The sequence below is a fragment of the Papaver somniferum genome, chromosome 4 (assembly GCF_003573695.1).
Source record: "Papaver somniferum cultivar HN1 chromosome 4, ASM357369v1, whole genome shotgun sequence".
Taxonomy (NCBI): domain Eukaryota; kingdom Viridiplantae; phylum Streptophyta; class Magnoliopsida; order Ranunculales; family Papaveraceae; genus Papaver; species Papaver somniferum.
Genome location: NC_039361.1, coordinates 103,758,016 through 103,764,797, shown reverse-complemented (window position 1 = coordinate 103,764,797; position 6,782 = coordinate 103,758,016). Strand labels below are relative to the sequence as shown.

Here is a 6,782-nt window from a genome sequence, read left to right as displayed (position 1 = left end):
GAAACGCTAAGCATACGTTGGCAATGAGGCAAAGCAAATGTCTTTAACTCGTAGGTAGTACTGATAACAACTTAATCAGGGGAGCATAGCATTTCAGGTATTGAGCTACAAGAGATGTTTTAGATCATGGCATAAAGAGGCAGGGAAAGTTTAAGTTACACTCTCTACAGCGTAGACCATGATGAATTTGCAATGATGTTTATTAATGCAAAATATACGTGGTGCAATGTTTTATTTTATTTTTGGGCAATGCAACAAACTTCCGATAGATGACGATTAACATACATATTGCTTTATATCGAAACATATTTAATCCATTCGTCACCCAGAAAATCATAATTTAGAAGATCACGATGAGGATATGCCCAACTTGTTCACTAATTTCTAGCCCTAATTGACTAATGACAAGTAAATTGTATCAAATGGTAACTTTCATTTTCTGTTTCACTGCTATTGGTGAAACTTCACTGTAGGACTCATGGAGAACTTGAGAATATGGTACGCGCCGCCTTTAATTAGGAGTTGGCTAGATAGATATTCAACTCTGTTAAGGATCGAGCAAGAGAGAGGAGAGCATAAACGCGGAAGCGTAAAAGACTACATTGATAATAATTTTGGTATCTTAATTTTCATGGCTTAATAGCCTATTTATATTGTTCACAAACTTGACGACCACTCAAGGTACTTACCTAACTAAGATCAAACTCTAAACATAGACACTTTCCTAATATAACTCTCACAACTTAATGTGCATATCTCCTAAATATAGACTCTCATATATTATTTCCTAATACCCTCCCTCAAGATGGAGCATGTAGATCACGAATGCCCATCTTGGACCAAAGAAATTTAACTTCGGTTTTCTTTTTTTTCTTTTCTTTTCAACGCTTTTGCGAAAAAAAAATAATCTCCGGATCATAGTTTAAGGACGTTTCGGTCCTCTTCGTAGTTTAAGGACATTTCGGTCCCCTTCGTAGTTTAAGGACATTTCGGTCCCCTTCGTAGTTTAAGGACATTACGGTCCCATCTTCGTAGTTTAAGGACATTACGGTCTCATCTTCGTAGTTTAAGGACATTTCGGTCCTCTTCGTAGTTTAAGGACATTTCGGTCCCAATGCAAGTTTAAGGACATTGCGGTCCCATCTTTGTAGTTTAAGGACATTGCGGTCCCATCTTCGTAGTTTTAGAACATTTAGGTTCCATCTTCGTAGTTTAAGGACGTTTCGGTCCTCTCTTCGTAGTTTAAGGACATTGCGGTCCCATCTTCGTAGTTTTAGAACATTTCGGTTCCCTTCGTAGAATACTTCTTGTACTCTTGGTTTCTTGGTTTCTTCGATAGAATACTTTTTGTACTCTCTCGACAACTCATAGGGTTTCAACCTATTATTGTTGTTCTTTTTCTCATCACCTCTTGGTGATTGTTTTCTTCTCTCTTTTTTTTTTCTTTCTTCACAACATGAATGTTGTTTCTTCTTCTCTTGTTCCAGTCACGCTTCTTTGTTTTCAATATGTTCTCACAATCTTTTCTTGTCTCGTTTCTTTTTCCTTCTTCAACACTGTTGTTGTTTCTCCTTCTCTTCACCATAAGCTGCTTTTAGTCATGCTTCTGTTTGCAAACCATTCAGGCATTTAAACAAACGCCTTATGTGCATATCACAAACTACAAGGAATGAGAGAGTTTAGTTTCCACTTTTCCGATCACAGCCTGCCATCTCCGGAAAACAGCGACATATTTGTCATCATCTGTTCTTCTTCTCTGTTCAGGTTTTAAGCATTGAACCATACCAACAACCACAACATTAGTCACCAATTCAATCACTGCCAATCGAGTCCCACAAGGAACCACCACAGATCACGATGATCAGTCCCTTCTTCTCACGTCAGCTCCCAGCTCGAGTACCTTCTCAACCATCGCACAACAGAGACTGTCTCATCTTCTCGAGCTATCATCCCAGCAACAGCTCCACCGTGAAAGACCTGGGCGAATCCACCATGGATCACTGATGAACATCACCATCCTTATCATCTCTTCCAACATCAATGGCAGCAACGTCAACGCAAACCAATACCAATCTCAAATCAAAACAACAACCAACAACTCGTGAACAGCCATTACCATGGAAGCCAACTTCATCTTTCAACCTCAATCTATCTCACGGCATCTGTCAATCTTACACCTCCAAGCTATCTAAACTCCTTCGTTCATCACTTGTAGCAATGGCAGCACCAAGTTCTTGGATCCTTTGTTTATATCAGCAGCAACAACCACCGTCAGCATCAAAAGACTCGGCTAAGCTCTGCTCCTTCTTTTCCGGTATCTAACTCGGTTCGCAACTTCCTCCTTTCTGTCAATATATAGAATATAGCCATTAGAACCCATGTTTCCTAATCGATAACATCTTTCAGCCGTCGACCACCTCAAGCAACGATAGCACTCCAGATTTCTTTCTGGTGCTTGCTTCTAACAACTTTGACCTAGTTTCAATTCCAGCACAGAACTCTCTTAACCATTCGCCTTCGAAATCAGCTCCCTTCATGTCTTCTGGTTCTCACATCCACAACCATCAGTTCATCTCGGCTCCTTCTTCTTGAGCTCATACCCTTCTTATGCCGCCTGTTTTCTTCAATACTGGATAAGAGACATGGAAGCAACAATCATCATCATCTCCGGAAATCATCTAGGGCAGCAACCAGTAACCATTACTCCGTTTCACCACAGTAAACCAAACAACATCAGTTCTTCTTCACGGTTTCAACTTCCAAACCAAGCCATAAACCTTTTGTATATGCAGCAACTTACCTATATGTTTCTTCTCAGCAAATAAACGCAGCGCCTTTTTTTTTTTTTTTTTTTTTTTTTTTTTTTTTTTTTTTTAACCTAAACCATAAACGTAAAAACTCTTTTAACTTCTTTAAACCTTTCTTCATCTCCTCCCTCTTCCTCTCACCTCGCTCTGATACCATGTTAAGGATCGAGCAAGAGAGAGGAGAGCATAAACGCGGAAGCGTAAAAGACTACATTGATAATAATTTTGGTATCTTAATTTTCATGGCTTAATAGCCTATTTATATTGTTCACAAACTTGACGACCACTCAAGGTACTTACCTAACTAAGATCAAACTCTAAACATAGACACTTTCCTAATATAACTCTCACAACTTAATGTGCATATCTCCTAAATATAGACTCTCATATATTATTTCCTAATAAACTCACCTAGCTAATCAAAAGCAAGCAAATGAAGACGCTTTCCACTTACAAGGGCCGGGTATGGATCGTATGATGATGACCGAGCTAGCGTTGATGGCAGGACCGAATCACTGTATGGACTACGTACGAATTCTGGTTTAATTGTTCTTTTTATTGAACGAGGGTAGATCTACGTTTCCTTGCTTGCCGCTGCAGTTGCAGTGTGGGTAGTTCAACTGCCAATTTTGTAACGGAAATTCTGATATAAACAGTGTCTTGGGGATGTAGCTCAGATGGTAGAGCGGTCGCTTAGCATGCGAGAGGTACGGGGATCGACACTAACAAAACTAGCAACGGAATGTGCCACGCCATTGATTTCCTTTTTAATTAAACTAAAATCGACGAGATCGAAATTGGTTAGATCACCGCTAATCTTTGTGATGTAATCGTAATGCACCAAGCGAATGTAGAGTTTTTGAATTTCAGATGGGTAATTTTACGGCACGGGATTTGGTTTGTTATTGTATTGTTTTAAGGTTTGACAGAACCATTTGCATATTTACTTTCGGATGCATATTGTGAAGGAGAAACGGTTATTATAGAATACCAATTACGTACATATAAGAATGATCAATGCTTCAGGAATCAGGAACCAAAGCTCATTTTTCAAAAAAAAAAAAAAAAAAAAGGAACCAAAGCTCCAAGCTTAGTATTTCTTTTATAAATCTGAACCTTCATTCATTTTGTTGTCAACGTTTTAATTCTAATCTGAGTAAGCATTACAGCCAAGCAGTTTGTAACGAAAACGTCACAAAGTTGTCCATGATAGAATTCGTCTAATATCCCTTTGGTGCTTAGCAGTTTCAGTAGATTTTGGCTTTGGTAGGGGTTACAGAATGGTCTTGAAATTGTTAAACGTTAACTCTCTGAAAAGCTGGATTGATAATTGAGGTGCTAATTTGGAGCTACAACCGGATACTTCATAAAACTCTAATTCCATCACTAATGAATAAATCTTGCCCAAAGATCCAAAATAATGTCACTCTAAATGGCAAATTCCGTATGTCAGTTGTCGACCAATAGTGTATCTACAGGTATTTATGTGATCAATCAAAGTGATGGACAACTAATAAGATTGAGTATTGGTATATGGAACCCATTTAGAACCCATTATTCATAGAAGTCGAGATTATGTATGCTTAATGTTGCCGCCTCAGCACCAAAGTTGAGCAAAAACACAACAAATAATAACACTAAAACATTCATGTCAGCCACAAAGTTGAACCACTGCTGCATTGATCAATCTTGATATATGGTCTAAAACTTCAGTAGGCCGTTTGACATCATTTCCAAGCTACACTTTTCTGGGATGCTCCTTCAACCGATTTTGAAATTGGTATAGGTCTTTACAGTTGCCAGTAATTTGAGAGTGCTTGCGCTGCTGGTTTACAGAAAAGGTTTCGTATCTTTGTCAATGTGAAGCTTGGAGCGCCTATTCTTCATGTTAAACGGCATATTGTTATATGACAATATTCAAAATCTGCTCAAATGCCCAATGGCTCAACCATCGTTGAATTCTTTTTTCCTGAATTGACAATAATATAGAAGGTGTCAGTGTCATGAATATTATGTTCAAATTTCAAGCTGATCACTTGATCTATCACATTTTGACTGCATGCGTCCCTCATATATACCTTTGAAGTTCTACTTAGATTCGCTTGATTGCAGTCAATGCTGAGTTTTTTCAAGCTTTTTTTTCTTCCCAACAACAATTTAAATATTTGATTGCCTTGAGATCATACCTTGTGAAATACGGAATTTCTTTAGGTATATATATATGTTCCAAGTTCTAACTCGTATCTTTCACCCTTATGATGAAATAGTACCCAAACCCATATGCTAGCTAAAGAAATGAAATAACATCAACCTATTAGATTATGAAACCCACTGCTAAAACATACACTAATGTAATATTTCAGCTGATCAGGTTGGAGAACGAACACCAAAAAATGTAAGAAAATATTCCAGCTTCTGTCAGCCAAATAGCCAATAGTTACAGACTGACCTTGGCAGGCGTTACTTGATTTTGGCTTCACACTTTGTACATAATGGTCACCTTCATCACCAAAAACTTTCCTACTGCATCTGTTGCAAGCCAAATATTCCCAGCCGCCGTAAGCCAATATTTTTCTGGCGTGCACATAGTTTTCTTGCACTCATGTGAGCAGAAACTTGGTAATCAGCAAGAGGGGACATACATACAATACAAAATGCAAAAATATAATCAGTCAGAAACTTGTGTCGTAGGATGAATCCCATTTAGCTTTTAAGTTCAGAGATGGTTTAACTATTCTTAAAACACAAAATGTCAAGGGAAACTTTACTTTGTGTGCTAGGTAGTGTTATTTGGTACAATTGGGATTTTCTAGACTTTTAGCCACTTGAAATAATATGTGCAAAATCTGTAGGGGAAAACAGGTGGAGAAGCAGAAATCAAACTGGTGGCCGCAATGATATTTTTTCTTGATCTTCAAGAAAATCCATTATTCTACATTGGACTTAATCGAATGTTAACATAGATTGTCCCTCATGTTATCTAGAACAACACTGGCTAAAAAGAAAGTTAATTCCAAAAACTTAAATCTACAAATGCAAATGTCATCATATCCATCCCAAAAATGAAACTCAAAAAGCCATCACTCGAACATAAACCATGAAGGACAAAAAGAAAGACAAAAATGTGAAATTCAAATTACCTGCGCCACCAACTGGGGACCCGTTGTTCTTCGAATGTTGAGTTGTCATTAAAAATTACTGCATCAGTGACAACAAAAAAATGAAATCAGACCCAAAAGCGTAGTAGATTTTACCATGTATAATTTAGACATGACAAACAATAAAAAACTGAATACATTAACAAATTTATCTGTCTTGATAGAAGTATAAGGAAATATTCATCCATTGGAAATCAAAAACTTTATTAGACATATGCGACTTATTATAAAGAAATTAAGAAACTTAATCATACCTTTACAATCAATCAAGGTAAAAACAAAAACAAATCAATTGCGAAAGTCCTATATATATGCCTACGAAACGTACCAAAAAACTCAATCATACCTTTGAAATCTCAGTTACAAAACGAAGAAAAAGGAAGCCCCTTTGGCAGGGAAGTGAATTACCCCAAAAGCTGGGAGGTTTGGATTGCAGAAGTGAGATCTCATCTCTATTTCAGTTACCAAAAACATTCATTGCATTTAAGTTAATGCCGAGATACAGGGATGAGCGGTTTCAATTAAACGGGTTTCATATATGAGTTACATACTTACATATTTACGTTTTTTCTTCCATGGTGGTCGTCCTGTATATACTCAAAATCCAAATCTCCCCAAATCTCAAAACGTAGGGATTATGATTAATTTCAACCGTCCTTTATATGTCCGAAATGTGGATATCCTTCCACTGGTAAAAACATCATTGTCCCTTATAATATAAACGGAAAATGGGTCATTTGTCCAAATATATTTAAAACATGGTTCAAATGGACAAGTAAAAATTTGTATGGGTGAAATGGACACCAAAAAAAAATAG

At 37.3% G+C, this 6,782-nt stretch overlaps 1 long non-coding RNA gene across 3 annotated transcripts; it reads right to left on the bottom strand.

Annotated features, from left to right (window-relative positions):
- Positions 1-4,326: 4,326 nt before the first annotated feature.
- On the bottom strand, positions 4,327-6,483 carry LOC113274123. Of its 3 annotated transcripts, none has more exons than XR_003322802.1 (5): positions 6,312-6,483; positions 5,948-6,005; positions 5,257-5,422; positions 4,886-5,094; positions 4,327-4,776 (listed from the first exon to the last, which is right to left on the bottom strand). It is a non-coding gene; the product is annotated as an uncharacterized LOC113274123 (long non-coding RNA). The 3 variants fall into 3 exon arrangements; XR_003322801.1 differs by having other exon boundaries at positions 4,994-5,094; positions 6,312-6,467; XR_003322803.1 differs by lacking the exon at positions 4,886-5,094 and having other exon boundaries at positions 6,312-6,466.
- Between the last annotated feature and the right edge of the window lie 299 nt (positions 6,484-6,782).